The sequence below is a fragment of the Armigeres subalbatus genome, chromosome 3, assembly GCF_024139115.2.
Source record: "Armigeres subalbatus isolate Guangzhou_Male chromosome 3, GZ_Asu_2, whole genome shotgun sequence".
Taxonomy (NCBI): Eukaryota; Metazoa; Arthropoda; class Insecta; order Diptera; family Culicidae; genus Armigeres; species Armigeres subalbatus.
In genome coordinates, this window is record NC_085141.1 from 135,258,973 (window position 1) to 135,283,579 (window position 24,607).

The 24,607-nt window shown below is 38.9% G+C and overlaps 1 pseudogene; it reads right to left on the minus strand.

Annotated features, from left to right (window-relative positions):
- Positions 1-8,802: 8,802 nt before the first annotated feature.
- On the minus strand, positions 8,803-12,689 carry LOC134222000 (uncharacterized; annotated as a pseudogene).
- Between the last annotated feature and the right edge of the window lie 11,918 nt (positions 12,690-24,607).

Sequence of the window (24,607 nt, forward strand, 5' to 3'; positions counted from 1 at the left end):
TCACTGGCGGAGTTAGACTTGGGCACGATGGATCACGTGACCTGCCAATTTGAGAAACTCCCAAAAGAACTCTTAAAGTAACTTTCATAAAAAAAATCAGAATATTTAGAGGAATTCTTACATAAGTGGCTGTAAAAAATCTTAAAGGAGTTCCTAAGTAATTTCCAGAGGAGTTCCATGAAGATTTCAAGGAATTTTATCGGGAATTTATTTAAATATTTTTTGAGTCTTCTTCTTCGCTCTTGAAAATTGTTTCATTTCCGGATTTCCTGTAGGATTAATTCCGAGATTTTTTGGAAGTTCTGCGCTTCCGTTCGGTCATCCAAAACGCGATTCTCCTCAGTTTTCATATGCCACCGGGCGTGCATGTTTTAACTTTTTACTTACCATTGATCGCATCGCTTACCGAAGTGAATCCAGATAAATTATCCTTTAAAACTAAAACTAAAACGATACCCTATCCCAGGACAATCGTGGAGATACAGAGGTATACTCGGTCTCTAGTAGCAACGAGAGTCGGACTAACAATCCTTTCCTTCCTATATGACCGTAAGGACGTGGCCGGTGCCGTTATTGACTTTGAATATTTGAGCTCCCGCAACATGTACATTGGGAATGGGTAGCTAATCCTAAACCTCATTTATGGTGTTCTCTGTACAATTAAGCAAGTTCAGTCAATCACGGAGTAGCAACTACAAATTGTGTGGTCATAATGCTCGATCTCATGCTAAAAAATTCGAAGAATTTTCTAAACAAAATTCCCAAAAGAATTTTCCATATAAAATGTATGAAGGAATTCTTAAATCTTGATAAGAAAAGATGGAATTCCCGATAGAATTCCTGAAAGAATGTCTGAAGGAGTTTATGGACGGCTTACCAAATTTGACAGAGTCAAAACAGGGTGCTCTGAACAGTAGTAAAATCCTGGTTTGATTCTAAATTTAGAACTGCATGACAAGAAAACTAAATTACTAAACAATTTGTAGACGAGAAAATATAATTCAATTTTCAACATCATATTATCAACGAACCGATTTCAACAAAAATTACTGGTGCATTTCCAAATCTCAGGCGTCGCCAGTACCAACAATAAGGCTTGATCGCGACAAAATCTGGACAAAAAACTTTGAGAACAAAAATAACCTGCTGTTGGTTTATTTTGGTACGTCTTTTACTTCAAAAGGCTTCATTCCTCATCGATGCTTCGATGTATGCACGAAACCTGGTGACATTTGAATTTTCTAAGAAATAATACGTGCCGAAAGATCTGGCATCCTCAATAGAATCGTATCGAGCTCGTTTCCTTCTGGTGGCTAAATCCGTTTTTGTTCCACTCTCTGGCGTTTTAGACATTGTCAAACAAGCATCGACAAATTTTAAAACGTTTTGAGCAGTGTTCACATAAAAACAAAATGTTTTAGTCAGTTTCTGGATCGAGAGACCCGAATTTCAATTGCGACTGCACACAATTATTTCCGAACCTGCAATTCCTTCGACGCCATTATTCACTACGTACTTGTAACACTTATAAGAAATATATTTTCAGAAAGTACAGACATACATTCATCAATCTACGAAATATTTCACTCATTGATGAGCTATTTCAAAAGTTATACGTGTTTAAAGGTGTCCAGATTTTGTCGCGTACAAGCCTTATAACTGTTGAAAACGCAACTCATTTCGCTGCCTGTAAAATTTCCAAGTATTTTCTTACAGAATCACAAGTTGACAAATTCATGAATTAAAACCCTGATTAATCCATCTAGCGGTGTTGGTGCCTTTCTCGTGCAAAAAAATACTAAAAAAATATGAGTGAGTGCTTTTTAGCGTGTTTTGTGCGTAAAAAATTGTACATTTTGTACACATACACACATGCACACACATACATACATACACACAAACAGACATCACCTCAATTCGTCGAGCTGAGTCGATTGGTATATAACACTATGGGTCTCCGAGCCTTCTATCAAAAGTTTGGTTTTGGAGTGATCATATAGCCTCTACGTATACTTAATATACGAGAAAGGCAAAAAACATGGTTGATGTTTCTTGAACTGGACCAAAAATCGAACCCAGCATGGTAGTCTCAGTTACTTTCAAATTTTTCGTGTTCAATTCGATCTTAAAAACAATTATCTAAAATGTAAAAAATCTGCGTGTGTATGTGTGTAGGTAGAAACTGATAATCACTTGAACTTTAGATACGTGTTTCGACCTCAACAAAAAGGTCGTCTTCAGTGCCTCGTTCTTGACACGATTAGTCGAAAGTCGAGTTAAGTACAAGAAACTGAAGACGGCCTTACAGTTGAGGACGGAATATATACAGTGAAGTCTCCCTCACTTGGTATTGAAGGGACCATCGAGTTAGGGAGGCATCGAGATAGGGAACACATTTATATTTAGCCGAATGCCGTTTGGTCAAATAGTAGAAATGTGTTACTTATTAAGTGAAGTGAGAAGTAAGAATCATTTCATTTATTTAGTTTACATCTAAAATGATAACATTGAATCAACAATTTGACGCCATAATACACGGTTCAAGGCCGCATCTGTCCATCCTCGAATGCGCCCCACGCTCGCCAAATCGTTTTGCACCTGGTTTGTCCACCTCGCTTGCTGCGCTCCACGCCGTCTCGTATCTGCCGGATCGGAATCGAACACCATCTTTACAGGGCTGCTCTCCGGCATTCTTGCAACATGCCCTGCCCATGGTACCCTTCCGGCTTTAGCTACCTTCTGGATACTGGGTTCGCCGTAGAGCTGGGCGAACTCGTGGCTCATTCTTCGCCGCCACACACGCTTGCAAGTCATCCTCCTCCTTGCAAGCGCTTGCAAGAAGTGAAATGTTCGAAGTGAATAGTGAACAGCGAGATCCGAGTAGTGAGAAATGAGATGTAGTACAGTAGCTCTGTACAGAGCTGTGAGAAGTGAATAGTGGGAAACGGAAGTAAGTATTGAGTAGTGAGATACGTGCAATAACATGTGTGTAAAGGAAGATGAGAAATAAGAAGTGACTGGTAAGAAATGAGTAATTAAAAGTAAGATTTGATAGTTGCGAAGTGTGAAGCACGATGTGAGTAGTGAGATAAACAGAAGCAAGGGGTGAGAAGTGAGAGATGATAATTGGGAAGTGAGAAGTGAGTGGAGAGATATATATATATAAGAAATATATATCTTATAAGACAGAAACAGGGAAGACAGAGAAAAGAAAGAAGAAAAAATAAAAAAAGAAAGAGAAAGAATCTGGTTTCTTACTCATCGTTTTTCGGTCCTCACTTCTATTACTACTCCCTTCTCACAACTTACTTGTCACTCTTCATTTCTCACATCTTACTACTTACTTCTTTTTTTCTTTTTTCACACTTTTCACTTCTCACTTCTAACTTTTCACTTTTCACTTCTCAATACTACTTCGCATTTCAAATTTCACAATTCTTATTTCTCACTTATCATTTCTCATTCTCTTCTACTCACTGATCACTTCGAATTTCTCACTTCTTACTTTTAATTTTCTCTTGCTCACTACTCATTTCTTATTTCGCATATCTCACTTCTCTTCACATCTCTCACTTCCAATTTTCACTTTTCACTTTTTACTTCTTATATCTCATTGACTTCTCATTTCTCTTTCATCACTTTTATTTTTTTTTCTTTTCACTTTCCACTTATCATTATTCACTTCTTACCTTTCTCTTCTAACTTTTCAATTCTCTCTACGCACTCCTCACTCCGAATTTCTCCTTCTAACTTCTCACTTCCCAATACTTACTCCGCACTTCTTATTTCGCACTCCTCGCTTCTCATTTTTCACTTCTTACTTCCAGTTTCTTACTTATCACTTCTAACTTTTCACTTCTTGATTGATTTTCATTGGCTTTTATCGGTGAGACCGATAAAAGCCAATGAAAATCAATCAATAAGTTTCTCGCGGTGATGAAACCTCATAAACAACTTTTCACTTCTCGCTTCTCATTTCTCACTTCTAACCTTTTATTTCTCACTTCGCACTTCGCATTTTATACTTTCCTCCCATCACTTTTCACTTCCAACTTCTAACTATATCGTGCATGTGAACTGATTCTGACAACATCGAGTTAGCGAGGTGAAAATGCATTGAGAAATTACTTCGACTTAGAGAATATCGAGTAAGAGAGATATCGACTTACGGAGAGAACGCAGTATGCTAGATTCAAGAGACTTTGAATTTCATCGAGTAAGGGAAAATATCGATTTACAGAACATCGAGTTAAGGAGAGTTCACTGTATTTGTAACGTTACGATCTAGTGGTAGAATTATATGAGAAAGTACTAACTACAATAAAAATGCATATAATATGAACACCAATAATATGAAAAATTATATTCCAGTGCATTGTTCCCCATATGTTCACAAATTAGATTCAAATAATATGTATACAAATAAAACATTTCTGGTTCCGATTTTTAAATATGTAGATAGCAATACTGTATAACTTTTTAAATAAGTTGAATATATTCCGAACTGTCATTTCATTCAATTTAATTTGCTTACATCTATACAGATAACACTTCTTTTCAAGCTGGCCCTGTCGCGCTCGGTTCCGCTCATTTCTCAGCCCTTTTTAAAACTTTTACCGAGATTCCCGCAGTCAACTTTTTACTGAGATTCATGTCAAAGTTGTTGAAAATAAGCGCATTATTTGCCGAAAATCATCTAACAAACGTAATTTCTGCCGGAATATCAGTTTTTATTATGCTGGGCTCGTGGCTGTGTGGATTTTTGTCGAGCTGCTGCTAAATTCACGGGTTGACAAGCAGAAAGAAAAGAATTAGTTTATGGCGAAAAATCTAATTCTAATTATTCCAGTATATCGAGCGAATAGCGACTGAATTAGTCATTCAAATTCTTCCATAAACTCCCAATACTCAATACCATTATCAACCTATATCAACAGATACGTATTTAATTTCCTACATGAAAATTTCTTCACTTCAGTGTTATGTTAGAGCACCCAACCTTCCTAAAAGTAGGAAGACCATGCGAAGAAGGTTCATCGTAAACAATCAAAATTCGGAGGAATTCGCAATTCCGTTTGATAACCACCTTTCAGTAACAAGAACTAGATAATGCCATGAAAATTATCAATTATTTATTAAAAGTTTGAAAATAACCGGTAACGAAATCAGGATAGAAACAATTACTAAATATTAAAAGGGTTCTCGTATAGAGGGGCATGTGTGAAATGAGTTTTATTGATTTTCGATTTATTGATTGCAGATTTCCTTTCAATTCACGGATTTGGATCAAGGACACCACAACCCACTCACTATCAACATAATGCATCACAGTTGATTGATATCCAACATGTTTAGGCGTGCTCCAACATGTTTTTTTTGTACAGTTATCCGATTCGAACGAATTCATAAGTCTGTATGTCTCACAAATCACCCCGATAACGATCGCTTTTCAGCGATAAACCTTCTCTCGCCGCGTTCAGCAGAAATCCAAAAACAAGAAGTGGATCACACGCAGATCAAACATGACGTGATATATGTTTTAATTCTGTTCGACCTAGCCCCACGGACATCGAACAGGCAGAATCATTAGTGCAGATCTAAATATGGACCCACGCAACACCGACCGCAGATAGCGCACACTCTAGCCGCCTATCACTTTCAATTTATTTCTTCTGATGTGGGCACTGGCCTCTACCGTCGTCGACGTCGTCGCGTGATATCCTACAACAACGTTCCAGCAAGAACGGATCAAATCTTCGCCGGTGCAGGACCGACTGGGAGATTTCGTGCCAAGTGAAGCAGGTACGTATGCGATGTGTCGTGCTCGTGCGGTTATCGCTCAACGGGTTTTTTTCGTGTTCCGCCAGTCAACCGGCCAACCGAATCGCAACTTATCACTCACGAGCCCCAGCCATTTAATGCACAAAAATTAATGCGAAAAAATGAAACACCAAAAGTACATTCTCCACGACGCATTCGGTGCTCTTGTATGGTCTCACAGGTGGTCGATCATGTGGATCGGGATTTGAGTGATGGATAAGATTTTAATGGGCAGTTTGGTGTTGTTTTTGGGATGCGGTGCTACGATGCATCGCTGAGGTGCTCCGATAAAGCATTCGCGCCGAATCTTAACCACGATCGGCCAATCGACTCATCGGAGATAATGTCGACTTAATTTTTGCTCGATGTGACAGGTATTAATCACACGGCGTTCGGCTTAATTGTCCGGTTTGTTTAACATGAGTTGGTTACGAATGGATGGATTACCTTCTCGAAATCGAGCCACATCACACTGCTCTTAGTAGCGAAGCAGCACAGATGGGTTTGAAGAGATGATTGACAAATATTATAAAAACGACTTTTGTTACTTGAGTGATGTCATCGTTCACTACTGAAATGTCAAAATTTCGAAATAATTTTCCTTACCTCCTATTATAACTCGGAGTAAGAGGAAGATATGCATTACAAGATTCAATTCAAATAGATCTGTTCAGAAGCTTTAGAGTGAAATCAGTATAAGTGATCGCTACAAAATATCGATTAAACGGAGCGAAAATATCGATTCACGATATACCGTATCGGTATCGCCCATTCCTAGTTTGAATCTGGAGCAAAATAGAACATACTTGCTGGTTTCCCCAGCAGTATTCCATTCATGTTTTTTTAAATTTTCAATTAAATGAAATCATTCTGTTGCTGCCAAGAAAGGCGCCGTAATTGCAAAGTGGATTGATCCGTAGATGAAATGACGCAATCATACCCCAAAACAATCGAAAAATATTTGAATCTCGTGGTTCAAATTTGCAGAAAATAGAACTGAGCGTTATACAAGTTTTATTTTTTTGACAGCTGACTGGTATAAAAAATAAATATAGAACAGCTGCTTGGAAAATTAACGGTTCAGATTCATATTCAAATTGACAGCCCCGAACGATTTGAATCACTACTGATTTTACACTTAGAAGTTTGCTTTTGGGAGAAAGATTTCTTTCCAGGTCTCCGACCAGGGATGTCTTATGTTGACTATCAGGATGATGCGAAATAGTTGAGTTATAGTATAGTACTGATTAAAAATCAACAAAATATACGCTGTAAACAGAGTACTTCTCTGCAGAAGTTACTAAAGTATAGAGTGCCTTGAGACTTGATTTTTTAATTTTTGTTTATTATTTCTGATTAACATCTTTTACTGGCGAGGAGAGGGCACTAAATGTCAACTAAGGAAAAATTTAAAAATATTTATTTTATCTACTGTTCGATTAGTGCATGAGTGAACAATTATTATCCGTTCCGTATCTTTTTGGACTATGTGATAATGGACGAGTGAATATTGCTAAATTACTTTGATTAGCATATTTTATTGACTTGATATTTACAGGTATGATTCAGTGGAATACCTCGAAGAACTAACGGCTGAGGCTGCCATCTTCAATGATGAGCCAACCCCAATTCAAGTCGGTGCCGATTCGGGAGATAGAGCCACAGATGAGAATGTGGATAAGGGGGTTCCGTAGCGTAGTTGGCTACACGTTCGCCTTACAAGCGAATGGCCATGGGTTCGATTCCCAGCCCCTCCACCAAACCCTCGTCAGTCGCCGGATCCGCAGCCCATACGGTGGCGTTTGGGGTACGCGCCTTACCGTCACGGCTGCCTGATGACGACTGACAAATTGTTCTTCTCGGAGGCATTCCTCCAACGTTACCCGGAAAAATGGCAACCGAACAATGCAACGATCAATGGATACACGACATGGACAAACGGACACAATGGACTCACGACGAGATGGACTGGCACCTACAACAAAAACGACAATGGAAATCTAAAAATAGATTCTGTGTGGATTCTGTACAACAGAATACCACAGTAGATCTCGGCACAGTAGCGGTTAAGTAACACAGAGTGCCTAACAAATAAATAAAGGAATAAAAAAATGAGAATGTGGACATGTCCAAAGTTCTTCATGACATCGAGTTTTTTGAATAGGATGAAGAAGGAGGCCCCTCAACGTTTTGCTTTAATGGGATCTACCTCGAACAATTGTACAAGAGCCAGTTACTATCAAAGGAAATTTCTCAGGGTTCCGTACAGGGTAATTCACCGGAAGAATATCTACGATGTATTTGGGAACGTGCTAGAAGGCTAGTGGTTAGTGGTAAGGCACCAAGTTATTTTCGAAGACGACATTCCACATTGATCAGAAGAACACGATCCAGAATTCGAGGACATCACAAAGTTTATTTTACTGCAAGATACGGTGAGGAAGAAAATCTACGGGACATAACAACAAGATCGCTGACGTCATGGAGGAACAAATCCATCAAAATATTTATTCATAACTATTCTACAAGCATCGAAACATCATGTCTGTATCAGTTAGTTACGCGAAAACTAATTGCTCCTCAAAACCCTGACCGCTCTGGAGCACATTCTACAAGAGATGAATCAGCACTTGTTACTGAGCTACAAGACGGCCACCCTCACCTTGAAGAACTCTTTGGTCCCTGGTTGCTCTGGGCAAACCAAATTAACTCATCTCTAGCACACAGTCAAGACCGGCTAATTCACGACTCATCTCCTCCTCTAGAATTGCCAAGTGTTTCCGATGGGCAGGTGTGTCTGAAGCAGCTCGATTACAAACTGCACATGCTAGCTGCTCAAACAAATAACTAATGACCTCAACAAGGCCCTCAACATATTGCAGGGCATGAAGCAGAAAATGGAAAGTATGTCCACAAGAGGATCGATAACTGCTGAGCTTTTCACAGCTATGGAATCTGTCAAGCGACCGGAAGAATCCAACCTCAGTCGTGAGATTGCCGACAGAGTAACTGATTGTGAGGATGTGAATCATTTGCAGTAGTAGTGCATTAGTATCACTGTCAGTTTGTTAAAACAATAAAACAATCGTTTTTTACTTTTAAATCATTTATTGAAATAGAACTGTATTTGTTTATTCAGGAACAATGTTCAAATCCATATATTTGGGATCCTGAGCCAATCCTTATCTGGAAGAAACACTCCTCCGGATAAATAGATGTACAAACTTCTTTGAGAACGGATCTATCTTGGCGGTAATTTCTTTTGAGATACGCTTTTACCAATCCAAACACTATCTCAATTGGATTGAAAAATGGACAATAAATATAGGCATAATGCCAATAGAACGAAAATACCAATTAGCGTCGCAATGAATGCGGGCTCCATCCGAAATCCAAATAGAGTGAAATCCTGGATACTGGTGAACATTGTGATTATTCAGAGCAAAATTACGACAGCAATTTAAAAAAAATTGTCTGTTAAATGTACCATCAGTATAAAAACTATCAAGCATTCCATTCACTCCAAGAAAGCATAAAAAGGAAACTCTCGGCTTTCTAATGAACTCCCCGCGATAAATAAGTTTTTGGCCAATGACTCCGTACCCATTTTGCGCAACATATCCTTATTATCAAAAGAGACCTCATCAAGGAAAACAAGATTGAATGTATCCCATGGAATCGATACACTGCTAAAAATCCACACATATTTATTGACAAAAATCCATATTTAACTTATGATGTATATCAGCGCACACATAACCATTCTCCACGCGAACTACTAATGAAATATATATCCAAATAAACTTTATGTGTGGTCTCGAATTAGCAATTATTTAATTTATGTGTGGTTCGATATCGATTGTATTAGGGTGAAGCTATTGCAAAAATTTATAACGGCGACACATATATCTTATATAGATATTTTTGGCAGTGTAGCATCTCTTTAACGAAGCGAACTATCTCATCGTCTCGGATCTGGATAGCCCTTCTTTCGATGGTTTTGCAGCTCAATCCATGTAGTATTGTACAACTGAGTACAGTATTGTGTAGTATTGTGCAAACTGATGACACACTTATTGACTGTTGGAAGTGCCTCTGAAATCGGAGTTTTGCCTCGTCGAGGAATAGAAAGGACTCCTTTTGATACAGATTGACTAACCAATCCCGCTTACCTGCGCTAAACTGTTTGAACACTTGTTGACGTTGTTTTCTCTGGAATAATCCGTCTCGTTGGAATTTCACAAACCACAAATGGTTGATTTGGCTTTCCCATAAATTGTGGCCAAATCCTTTTTCGAAATCCCTAGAAAATAGTGACCGTAGAGGGCATGATAAACCGTATTAACACTGCGTGCCGATGACGAACGTTTTTAATGATGATGTTAGATGTTCTGTAGGATTTGGTTTTGGATAATCTATATATATAAAACTCAATGTTTGTATGTATGTTCCAGCATAACTTCTGAACCCCTTGGCCGATCTCAACCAAATTTGGAACACACATTCTTTATCTTAAGGAGACGACGATAGGGGTGTTAGGGATGCTGTTCGGAAAAGGGGGAGGGTGTGGAGAGAGGGGTATTGCTTAGTCGTCGATCAACTCAGTGTACTTTCTGAACCCCTTGGCCGATCTCAACCAAATTTGGAACAAACATTCTTTATCTTAAGGAGACGACGATAGGGAGGTTAAGCATGCTCTTTGGAAATAAGAGATGGTATGTGGTGAGGGGTATTGTTCAGCAATCGATTAACTCAATGTAAGTCTTGAGCTCCATGGCCGATTTGAACCAAATTTGTATCAAATATTGTCTGTCGTAAGGAAACGATTTTAGTGGATATTGGTAGGTCTTTTAAAATGGGCAGGTTATGAGAGAGGGGTATTGTTTAGTGAGCGATCAATTCAGCATAACTTCTGAACCCATTTACCGATGTCCACCAAATTTGGAACCCATATTCTCTGTCAAGGACTGTCATAGCTGAACGAGAGAGGGTATATTTATTAAACGAACAGTTTAGTATACCTTTTTATCGCATGGGTGAATTCAAACCAAATATTTAAACATGTATTGTTAACCCAAAGGAAACTATTTTAGAGAGGCTGGGTGGAGTTTTTGAAATGCGGGAGGATGTTGGAAAACGACTTAATTTAAAATCCCTCTTATTTAGTTCATTCGAAGTTTTTTGACATTGTACAATGATCCGAAAACAATTCCTCAAAAATAGCTAATCCTCTACAATAACATTTCCCTGAAAATGACATATCCCTGAATGAAGCAGGCCATTAACATAACACTATTTGGCCTAAGGTCATTCAACATGAAGTGAATTTGGGATAATACTGAACAGCATCAGAAAAATCTTTCATAGAAAGCATGCATTTGCTGGGTATAAAGCAATGATAATTGTTACCCTTCATCGGAATCATAGTTTGCCAAGTGAAAAGCAATGAATAATGTGTTTCCTTCTGGATGGTGGATGTGATTGCTCCTTTAAAAGTAGGCATTTTCCCGGAATAAGGCAATGGTGGGTGTGATCCCTTCTTTCAAAATATGCGTTTTCCCGGAATAAGACATCGGTGGATGTTTTCCCTTCTTTAGAAATAGACGTTTGCCCGGAATAAGGCTATTCAAACCCACAATCCCTTCTTCAAAATCAGTCAATATTTCCAAAAGCCTTCTTTTAATCAAATGATGAAGTATCAACAAGTAAACACAATTACACTGTTAACCAATTGGTTTTATTATTTTCCGATTGTGAAAAAAAACTGCGAACCAAACTGGCAACTCCGAGCAAGGCCGGGTACATAAAGCTAGTTCTGAATACATTTTTAATTGGAATGGAAAATTCTTTGCGCTTTCAAACTATGTTTGATCGAATGTCTGAAGTAAACATAAACAATTCTCCCATGAATATTTTTGACAAACGTTAACGTCGAGTAAAGACGTCAAAGCTCAATGTCGCATCGCGAGTTGCGCTAGCGCGGTCCGGTTTAGTGGCGGCCCGTCAATACCTCTATTATGCAGCGTACACACTGGTCACTGGCTTGAGCCGTGTACGCTACATTATGAAACATACACACGATCAAGCAGTTTGACCAACATTGACTCCACCTTTCGTTTATTCCAACATCCATCAAGTTTTACTAACAACGGCACGAACAATCAATTCATTCGACCAACAATACCACACACGAACGACCGAAGCGCCAACTTGAGCACCAACCATCAAAAAATATATGGGGGTTTGTGCAACTTCACTACAAATGCTCAAACATGTTCGGCGAATCTTGACTCCACCCCCAACAACTCAAACCAAAATCAAACCGTTTTAATTTTTTCCTACCAAGCCGCCAACTGTCAAATGGTTGTTCGAACAACTTCACACACGTTCAAACGAAGCAGCAACCGAAGCGTTTTCTTGGGGGCGGAGTCAATGTTCGTCAAACTGCTTGACTGGTGTGTACATTGCATTAGTTGTATGCACTGTTGCTGAAGACTGGATTGGCTATGGGCCTGGATTATTTATTCAGACAAGGGCTGAAGTGGCCTATGCGGTATATAATAGTTTTATCCATTCATCTCGGTCCATGGATACACGTCGCCAAGCACCCAATCACGTAGCCTACGGAGGGTCCGCAAGTCATCTTCCAACTGATCGATCCACCTTGCTCGCTACGCACCACGCCTTCTTGTGCCCGTCGGATCGTTGCCGAGAACCATTTTCGGCGGGTTACAGTCCGACATTCTGGCTAAGTGCCCGGCCCACCGCAGTCGTCCGATTTCGCGCTGTGAACGATGGATGGTTCTCCCAGCAGCTCATGTAACTTGTGGCTCATTCACCTCCTCCACGTACCGTTCGTCATCTTCCATCTTCGAAGACTACGTCTTCTCAAAGTTACGTACCATAATTCTTCTCCAGACGATTTAGCACGCTATTAATTTCGTAATCAAGCGCTGCTAGCACGTGCCGTAGCGTAAAATGTTGGAGCTTGTACACAAGCAACAAATACAAATAAAAACAAATATGTTGTTTCCGTTGCGTATTTTTTTTTTGTGTCAAGGGTACCAACTGCAAAAAACTTGGTCACACTGACGAGTTTTGTGACAACAAACCACTTGCGAAGTGCATCACCCTGCTTCAACGAGGTAGACACTTCGTCTGCAATCCGAATACTTGATTTCGAGCCATTCAGCGTTGTACGTGTCAGTCTAATCAGTTTCGTCGGAAAACCATGCTCGATCATTATCTGCCACAGCTCATTTCTTTTCATTGAATCGTACGCTGCTTTGAAATCAATGAACATATTATGAGTCTGCAAGTTGTATTTATTGGAATTTATCAAGGATCATCCGCAGGCTAAACATCTGATGCCTGGTATTCGCCTGGTATTCGGATTCCTCAAGCAATCTCAGTCTGTTAAACAGGAGACGCGACAGGATTTTGTACGCCGAGTTCAGAAGGGTGATCCCTCTGTAATTTCCCATATGTGGTGGATTGATTGATGCAGCTGCTCACTTCCGTGTTTGAGAAGATCTTTAACATCTTTATCTTTATCTTTATTGGGAGTAGGGAAAAGCCCGTTCGAGTAGTGCTCGTATAGGCACTTTCTCAAGTGGGCGCAAAACCTTCTCATCTTTTCGTATCAACAGAATTTACATTGACTCCAAATGATACATTATGGTCTTAAATATACAATTATACACTACTTATAACTAACATATGTACAGAAACAATTTCAAGAAAAACACTATACAATAAAACAAACAAAAAACTTGCTAACGTGTAGAGTTGGTAGTGGTAGTGATAAGAAGGGTGAATTTCTTTTTGAGGGTCAATCGTGAAATGTGAAAATCGAATTCCGATGAACAATGGTTGAACATCCTACACATACCGGTGAGAGGCTCATTATGTCCGTAATTTGTGCGAGCACCGTGAAGAAACAGAAAATTGTTTGACCGAAGCTGTCTATAGGGAATATTTAAATTCAGACTAGATAAAAGACCAGGGCAATCAACTTTGGAGTTCAGAAGATCAGAAACATAAAGCGCCTTGGAGACGTCGCGGCGCACACTTAAAGGTTCTAATTCTATAAGCTTACAACAATCATCGTAACTGGGAAGATTGGAGGGATCGTTCCATGGTAGGTGGCGCAGAGAAAAATGTAAGAATTTGCGTTGAATGGTTTCAATACGTTGAATACTGTTGAGATAGTATGGTGCCCAAACAATGCACGAGTATTCTAAAATCGATCTCACTAGTGAACAATACAGGGATTTGAGACATTGAATGTTTTTGAAATTTTTAGCTATGCGGAAGATGAAACCGAGTGTTTTAGAGGCTTTTGAGGTGATGTATCCGATGTGGTCCTTAAAAGTCAGCTTCGAATCTAACAGAACGCCTAGATCTTTGATCACTGATTCTCTTTTGAGACTGATAGCGCCAACTTTGTAGTCAAAATTGAGCGAAGAGCGTCGGCGGTAGAATGAAATTATCGAGCATTTACTAGCGTTCAAATCCATGCGGTTAACTGTACACCAATCGGTGAACCGCTCTAGTTGGGATTGTAGGAATAGGGCATCGTGTACAGTATTAACTATCCAATATAGTTTGAAATCATCAGCAAATGAAAGCTTGAGGCATTTCAAATGTGGATGGACATCATTCAGGTAGACCAAGAAAATTAGCGGACCTAAGTGACTACCTTGTGGCACCCCCGAGGTAACGAGGAAATAGGATGAGATGATATCCCCAATCTTAATGGCCATTTCCCGGCCATTCAGGTAGGACTGTAACCAGCGAAGAAATGATCCAGAGAATCCCAATCGCTCAAACTTGGCGATAGTAATTTGATGATTAATCTTGTCAAATGCGGCAGAGAAATCGGTGTAAATTGAGTCGACTTGTTGGCCTTTCTGAAGAGCTTTTGCGATGAAAGAAGAGTACAGCAGCAAATTACTATTCGTTGATCGTTTCGGCATGAAACCATGTTGATGCTCCGAGATGAAGTGATGACAATTGTGGAATACAAAATTGTAGATAACTTTCTCGAACAACTTTGAGACTGCGCACATAGCAGCAATTCCGCGGTAGTTGCTAATTTCGCGTCGCTGGAAGATCGACCGGAATCTCGTCCTTCCTAGCAGCTTTACTGTTTTTCAGCTCGTTTAGAGCCTTCTTCACCTCGTCCAGCGTTGGTGATTCCACAGCTTGACCGTCGCCGATTATGTATATCCTGTTCCTGAATACACCTTCATTTTCACCGTTCAACAAATCTTTGAAGTGCTCCTTCCACCTGGCTGCCACCATAGTCTTGTCTGTCAGCAAATTCCCCTCTCGGTCCTTGCACTTGGCGGGCACTGCCCAAGTAACATTTCTATTTTTATTCCACTCTTGAAATGGTTTTCAAGATCAAATCATAAGAACTAACAATAAAACTCATTATTATACGACAACCTTTTGATGACCACTATACGAGTAAGATATGGCCAAGTGGCCCTCTCTACACACTCAACTCATTTTGCCGTATTCGGTAAATTTTACCGTATTCGGTAAATTTTACCGAAATCTCAACAACAGAACTGTTCGGTAATTTATTTTACAGATTTTTTGTAATTTTTTCCATTACTCAACTGTCAAAATCACCGAAAATCAGTTAAATTATTTACCGAACAGTTCTGCTGTTGAGATTTCGGTAAAACAAAATTTCGGATAACCACTATATAAACCTCTTATAAGAGTATTCGAAAAACCCCTTTGAACCACCAGCAAAAAAGGGAATTTGGCTGCGGCAGCTGTCAAAAATTTTGCTTCAAAAAAGGAAAAAAAAAATATTGCGGAGAAATCATAACAAAATGGACTGATTAAGTAAATCATGATGAGGATGTCAACAAAATAATATTTATCCAGGTTTGTTTCTCGATATACTTTCTTTGAACTAAGTTGCGCGTTCAACTGTATAGTGAAAGCTAGGTAAAAAATAAGATTGCATAATATGCACCAGCAAACTAATGTACTACCGTAATCTGGAAAAATGATGTAACAGCCATTTTACAACATGCATGTTTTCCATTTTTCTGTTAAAGAGCTCGATGAGTAGTACTCGTTAACACCATTTTTGGAAAAAGACGTATATATACGTCACTTTTTCAGATTACGGCAGTGTAGTTTAGCGCTTCAAATTGAAAATAATTATAACATCAACATCGTAAATGTTTACCTAATCTGTTGATTTTTCACCCAGTTCTAATCATTTAGCAGGAAAAGTGTTCTAAGCGATGTAAATATCATTTATTTATTGATTACAGCGATTAATTTCACCGACTTGAAAATACTTTTCTCTTTCCAATATGGCCATCATGAATTCCGAGCAGAAAAATGTTGCTCTTATTTTACACTGTTATAAACTCTTTGCAATGCAAATATTCTTATTGGGGTTATTCATTTGACCACATTACGACCAAAATTTGTGGCTTTGATCGAGCTTTGAAAATATGGCTTATTAAGCTCTTCAGCACAACCGTGGAGTTGCTCATAAGATCAATCGGCATTTGACGTTTGAAGCTTTTTCAGCAAATTTATGAGAGGTTTATTGATAGTAATAAGAGCGCCAATAAAACCGAGAAACTAGCCATTGCGATTGCTGTCATAAATCCACTATAAGAATTAAATAAATCCAAAAGGCACGGAAATTGTTACTTGGGTGGCGCAGTCGTTTGCCACACGCGCCATTGACAGTTGCGTAAAACCTCAGCATATCGTGAATTAATTAATATAAGTCGATAACAAAACACTGAAGAAGTTTTCAAGTAGAAAACGAAATACGTATGATACATAAGTGAATATAGCGGAAGTAAATGGAAATTTGAAGTATTTTAACCTCAGCATATCGTTTCTATCCATGTTCTCCTGCGGTTCAGCTGTCACACTCTCTTCGTGTTGCCTTTTACTTCTGCGGTGGATACGTTTCTCTTCTGCCCTTGCTATACTGTACGCTCTCTGTTGGAACGGGTACGAGTCACTAGCATTCGACTCCTAGCAACATTTTTCTCGTCCGTCACTCGCTGGCACTCCTCATCAAACCAACCATTTCGTTGGCGTCGTTGTGCATTGCCTAACACTTCCTGTGCTGTAGTAGTCACAGCTTCGTTTTCCCACAATCTATTGACGTCGCCCGATCCGGTGGCATCTCCTATCCGCTCGTCCAGCTTCTGGTGGTACTATTCAGCAACTTTTTCAACTGACAAGCGTTGGATATTGAAACGCATCGTTCTGTTGCTTCGTGAATCCGTGACGCTGGAAAGTCGCGCCCGTATTTTTACAACTACAAGGTAGTGACCCGAGTAAATGTTCGGACCTCTGAAGGACCTTACAACTATAACATCCGACAAAAGTAGTCCGTCGATCAGCACCGGCTGAGCAAGTGTCTCCACTCGGATGTTGCCAGGTGTGTTTGCGGATATTCTTACGTGCGAAGTAGGTACTGCTGATTGACATCCCTCCAGTAGCAGCAAAGGTTACATCACAGACAAACAGACTTAACACTCGTCAAATTTCCATCATTCAGTGATTTACTGGTCAATTCAAATAATCATTAGTTGGCCAATCGGTCACTAGTGGCGCGCGCATCGGATTTGCTCGAGTTTGACATATGCTCACTACCGCCATCTGGTTCGCGATTTGCCCAACTAACTGAAATCAACAGATGTCGTAAGTGTTTAAATGACGATGAATTTGATGAATGAATGTTCAATGTGTTATGTCTGTTTGTCTGTGGTTACATGTCGCAGACCATTATCATTGGTAGCGGAATGAAGGCTTTCCGTACCAATAATAGGGCGAACGAAACTTTCGCTTCCGATCTGCGCATCTGCATCCCCGATGACAATCTTTACATCGTGTTTTGGGCACTGTGGTTTTGGTAGATGTGGTACTTGAATGAAGTGCTCGCTATGGGATCCACCGTCCGATATTCACGTTCTCCAGTTCTGGGCCATCGTATTTTCTGGATTGCTGCCACGCTCACGCCGACCTTCTGCAGCTCAGGAGCCCAACACGTGCGGGTGCATTCAAAGTTCTCACGTTCCAAGATCCGACTTATCAATCGTTGTCCTTTATTCGTTTACGGGTCTGTTGCCGTTGCTCTACTTTTGCCTTTCTTGGTAACAGTACAATTTTCGTTAGGCTACCTTACCAGGGTTGCGCTACCTACATCGCGTTGAAGGGGCTGCCTTCTCGATGCAACATGGTGTGCACAGTTTCGCTTAGAGTCCCTCGCTGGCATTCGGACGGAGAACAGACGCTGTTGTGAGCCGCTCTTACCATGGAGAACAGACGCTCGATCAGATTTGCACCTCCAAAGAGGAGCAAATCCCCCCTTCCCTGTCAGCTCCCACCGGGGTTGGTTACCCGATCTTCCCTAAGGTTGCTCGTATTCCGGCCAGCACCACGGGGAGGTAGGAATAGGAGTTGCTGGGTAAGAGGCTAAGGACCGCGAAATGGGGTCTATTTTCTTCCTTAAGGTACGCGAAGTACCAATGGTACGCTTTACCCAGCATTTGCCGTGCCTTTTTTGCTTATAAATTATTGTATATGCCATGCAATATACTATATGGCAAGCAATTCGAAAATTTTCTAATTTAATAGTTAGCTAGCTGAGGCATTCCACGGGGGCATGTCAGTCGATCCTGAGCGACCATTTCGAAAATATTTGAAACTCTGCACAGTTTTTCAATTTCATCTAAATCGTCATTTTTCGATATCAAATCTTCATATTGAGTCACGACTAACTTTTCAAAAGGGTGTATGTGAAAATGGTTCAAAAATATTTAAAAAGCTGCACAGCAAAAACGGAATGTTCGATTGTTATGATTTTTCAGCAAAGTTAGACAACTAAATGGTGATTCTTAAGAAAATGTGCACAGTAAAAAAATTTTTTTGCCTTTAAAAATATCATTTTGTCACAAAAACTCAAATATCTCAAAACCCTATCTTTTTTCGAACGTAATTTTTAGGGAAAACGGTCCATTATATTAGCTATCTACCATAAAAATTTGGTGATGGTAAACTAATAAACAAAAAGTTATGACATTTCAAACATTTCACAATTTTCACATTTAGTAAAAAAAATTTTTTCTGTGTAAGTTATTTCGAGAATTGCAGTTTGATGCAAATTTTATTGTTAAGGGACGTGATTTAAACAAGTTGTTTTCATGATATTTTGATTTAGTGATTCATGGCATCTAGAAGAAACTTAGACACTGTCCAGTGTTGTGATCAAAAGTAGTGATATTATGATAATTTGGATTGCAGGTGACTGGGGGGAAAGTGTTTTAATAGTGTTGAAACCTGTTGATAATAACGTTGATAGAAACATGTCAGAAATGTTATTTTTAAGACAAAAGCTGCAAAATCAAAGATTTATAAACACGTGTACGTCTATAGTTTACCTGCAAAAATATACCTCTTAGAGAATAGACTTTATGATCGGGAGGAAACGGGTATCTTCAACAACAACAAATGCATGATAGGTACATACCATGACAATGCTCACGAAAAAGCAAAAAAATTACTACTACTAAGGTTGTTAAAGATCTTATAGTAATTTTTTTTCTTCAGTCAAGCAAATGACACCAAACTAGTCAGTAAAAACTTAAAAGTGATTTTGTTTATTGAAATATTACGAACAACATGAGTAGCCGCTTTCTCAACTGTTGTAGGCCGTTTGATGGAAAAAAGTGTTCAAAAGAGTTACGAAATCTCACCGAAAGCACCATAGATAAACTGAAAGCGACTGGTTATGCTCCAATGTCCACATTGAATACAAATTTACGCATTTGCACGTCCTGCCGTCTAAACGTTGACAAAAGAGCAATCTGTATATCATCGGTTGAGCAGAGCGCAGGAAGTTCGAAAACGACAGCAACTGAGGAATTGCCAGATGTATCGACAACAACTGAGGAATTACCAGAAGTATTAAGTGCTGAGAGCCTTGCCACCGTACCATCAGCGAAATCTGTTTCAACAAATCAATCGGAAGATGAGTGTATCCAAAAGGTCAACATCGAACGCTTTAACGAGGGCATAGCTGGGATAAAAGTGACCTGATTAAATGGAGTAAGATGGACTACGTTTATTACCCGGAGAAAAATACCGTGAAATAAACGAAGCTGTACGAAGAAACCTCTTCAAATTAGGACCTGATGATGTGGAAAATACAGTCTACGATGAGGTAATTATAAATATGAAGGAAAGGTTCTCGAATGCAGCCACGACAAGGAAAGAAAAATTATTGATTTTGTCGATGCTGCCAAGTTCGTGGTCTATTCAGGATGCCATTGATGAGTTCAAAACCAATAGAAATACAGTAAAAGAGGCAAAACAATTGAAGAATAACTGTCTTTCAACCAAAAATACTAGGTCTAGTACTGCATTAACAGATGAGACAAAAGAAATAGTAGTTCAATATTTTGAAGATGATGAAGTAAGTCGAGTTATGCCTGGTCAAAAAGATTATGTATCAGTAAATAAAGTTGGAAAGCGTCAAGCAATCCAAAAACGATTAATGATGACGATTTTGAAAGAAGCGTACACACGCTTCAAGGAAATTCACGATAATATTAAAATAGGTTTTCCTCATTTGCAAGCCTTCGGCCAAGGCAATGTAAGCTTCTTTCCAATTCAGGAACACATAATGTGTGTGTGTGCACAACCCATGAGAATATTAATCTTATTTTACATAGTTTGAAAAGAATCAATTTAACAAAGGATATTAAAATGTTAACTGGTAGTCTTTTGTGTGAAAATACAACATCAAATTGCTATCTACGATCTTGTTCGGATTGTCCAGACTCTTCATCATTGGAAAATACTTTATTCGCTGAGTTTGAAGAAAAATATATTGATCAGTTATCATTTGAGCAATGGGTGACCACGGATAGGTGTGACATAGAAACTATTGTAAAACCTGTAGATGAGTTTGTCTCATATTTTTGCTTGAAATTAGAAAGTTTAATCCCTCACGATTTCATTAAAACAGAACAATCCAGCTTTTAAAAATACGAAAATACATTACAAAATGGTGAATTTTTAGTCATTTGTGATTTTTCTGAAAATTACAGCTTTGTATTGCAAGATGAAGTGCAGTCCCATCACTGGAACGTACAACAAGCTACAATTCATCCATTCGTTATTTATTTTAATGGAAGTACGCAAATTGAACACTTAAGTTTTATTATAATTTCCGAAGATTTAAGATACGATTCAGTATCCGTAAACTTGTTCATTGAAAATGATTAACTTTTACGCGTTGATAAGCATAAAGAAGTCAAAAGATATATTTCATGTCTGATGGAGCAGCGTCGCAGTACAAAAATCGTAAGAATTTTTCGAGCCTATGTCAATTTAAATCAATGTACGGAATTGATGCAGAATGGCATTTTTGCTACATCACATGGCAAAGGTCCTTGTGATGCTATTGGAGGAACAATAAAGCGCATGGCCACAAGAGCAAGTTTAGCCAAAGAACGTGAGCATCCAATTAAAACTGCGAAAGAACTTTTGGAATCGTAGAAAAGAAAAAGATTTAACCAAATTATCATTTTGTTTTACTACTACTGAAGAGTACGAAATAAAGGCTTCAGAGCTCAGCGAGCAATTTAATAACGCGAAAACGATCCAAGGAACCCAAAAATTTCACTGTTTCATTCCATTGTCGGAAAATAAAATTAAAGCAAAACTATACTCAAACTGTGCTGATAATAATTCAAAAGTGTTCGATATTTTAAAAAATTTGAATAAAAATAAATAAAAAATAAGTATTAATAAACTTCATGATATCATAACCCATACCAAAATTCAAACCCAAAACTCTTAGAGTTTCTATAACAACATTGTGTAACTGCCACATTTAATTTAATACTTAGGATAATATTAATTCATTTTTATTTATTTATACATATAATATTTATACCAGTGGCGTAGCCAGAAAATTGGTCTGGGGGGGGGTTTCCGAACATTTTTTTTTCGGAAAAAAAAATGTCTTCCAAAATGTTGTCTCTGGGGTGGGTTTTATGCCCAAATTACCCCCGTGGCTACGCCACTGATTTATACATATAATATACATAATATCGATGAATACATAAATATGGAATATCATACAAACAACTTGTTTAACTCACGCAAGGCCCTTAACAATAAAATCAGCATCAAACTGCGATTCTTGAAAAAAAAAAAACACGGGAATTTTTTTTTGTTTACTATATGTGAAAATTGTGAAATGTTTGAAATGTCATAACTTTTTTGTTTATTAGTTTACCATCACCAAATTTTTATGGTAGATAGCTAATATAATGGACCGTTTTCCCTAAAAAAATTACGTTCGAAAAAAGATAGGGTTTTGAGATATTTAAGTTTTTGTGACAAAAATGATATTTTTAAAGGCAAAAAAATTTTTTTTTTTACTGTGCACATTTTCTTAAGAATCACCATTTTGTTTTCTAACTTTTCTTGAAAAATCATAACAATCGAACATTCCGTTTTTGCTGTGCAGCTTTTTAAATATTTTTGAACCATTTTCACATACACCCTTTTGAAAAGTTAGTCGTGACTCAATATGAAGATTTGATATCGAAAAATGACGATTTAGATGAAATTGAAAAACTGTGCAAAGTTTCAACTCAATAGAAAATCATGAATTAAAAATTTTCTTAAATTTTGATGCTGTTGCTTGGAATCGCTCAGCTTAAAAGAGCCATCGATTAACTTTAACAATTTGATAACGTAACTACAAAGTACACTAATATTTGCATTGAAAATTTGATAACCTAGATTAGAACTAGTGCCCTAAAAGCGGCCTGGTCCGAAGCTAAGCAACGGGCCATAAACCGATCGTTATACTCATAAAAGGGAGGTTGTTGAGGATCATCATCAGGAACTTATTTTGCACTTGTTAGATTTTCAGAGGATGAATTTTAGCGCAACTCACCCAGACCGACATGCCGTATTTGATCACAGGGAGCATGGTTTGATTGTTGATAACTAGCTTATTTTTCAGGAACAATGACGACCTCGTGGTCTGCTAACTTGATCGACTGGCATTGGGCGGCTCGTATCTCGATGACTGGCCGAGAATAACTTCGTTGTCTGCGTTGGTGATATCGAAAGGGCTAGGCATTATCGGTGGAGGAAGGAAGCTGGAGACATCAAATATTCCTTCTTCCTCTAATATTGCAAACAATTCTTCTCCTAACGAACTGAGTAATCACATCCTTCGGTGCGGTTTGATCTCACTAAACCAGTACGCTAGACAGGTGCTTTCTCTACTAAGCTACGAAGGACCTCCTCCATCGTCCTCTGCAGCTCAGAAGGCTACTGATGAGATCAAATTTCCAACACCAGGCACAAATAATCAGTTCGAATTGATCCGTGATGAATACGAGCAAATCTGATCTACTTCTACTCCAGCTGATTAGATTTATGCGAAAAAGCAAAGTGTTACAAAGTATACGAGCCAACAGCGTTTGGACTGCCCTTCTTTGCCAGCCACCGGGTACTTAGTTTTCACAGACTCTCTCAGTCTCCCGTTCAAAAAGCACGATAGCCTCTTACATTACTCTGCGATCTACACCAAAGATGTCGATGCTATCCGCAAAACCAAGAAGAAAAGAGCAACATTTTCACATATACAGAATTGAAGTACAGTAATGTTTTGCTAATTGGAGTATGAGCTTGCTCCAACTAGCGAATGCATTGGTGCGTTTTGACAAGCGTCAATGTTGTTTACTTTTTGCAAAGAACCAAAGAAAATTTTACGCGCCTGACCAAGCTGGAAACACGTTATTCGACGTATTAAACTTCATGATTCTGCAAAACAAGTTCAAAGAAATGTGTTCTGAGGATATTTGGTCCATCTGATTGCATTCCGAAAAGCTCTGGAATGCTGGTTCCCTGGGGTAAGTGGCCACAGTTTGATCAATTACGAAACCTGTCTTGCGACGTATCATACTTTTTGATTTTGCAAAACAAGCTCAGCGGAATGTGTTCGGAGGGTATATGGTCATTTTGGTCACATTTCGGACGCCCTGGAATGTTGGTACCCTGGGGGAGAGGGGCACCTTTTTGAACAATACTGAAATCTGGCCTGCGTATCGAACTTCATGATTTTGTAAATGAACTCCAAGGTAATGTGTTCACAGAGCATTTGGTTCATCTGGTTACACTCCGAAACACCCTGGAATGGTTCAGCTCAGGAAATCATGAACTTTGATACGTCGCAAGTCAGGTTTCAGTAATGATCAAAAAGTGGCCACTTCCCCCAGGAAACCAACATTCTAGGGCCTCCCGGAATGTGACCAGATGGACCAAACATCCTCAGAACACATTTCCATGAACTTGTTTTACAAAATCATGAAGTTTGACACGTCGAAAGACGTGTTTCCGGCTTGATCAGGCAGTGACCATTTTTCCGGACCAGGAAGTTACCCCAGTACTCCCATCAATATCTCCGGAACCATGTCCATTTTCAAAACGATGTTCCTAGAGCAATGGGAATTTTGTGATCGATTGCAGGAAACAGAACCAAATTCCGATGCAAGACTGCTGAGAACCATCATTTTGAAAATTTAGTTTTACGTGAAATTGGGGGCCAGGTAAGTAAGTGTTAATGTAAAATGATTTCAAACGTACTTCCGATAGCAGGGACATCACCGGAAGATTATGATATGTCTTAACTAGTCGGCACCATGCACAATTACGCATTACTCGACATAGCAACGACAGAAGCTTCGAAATG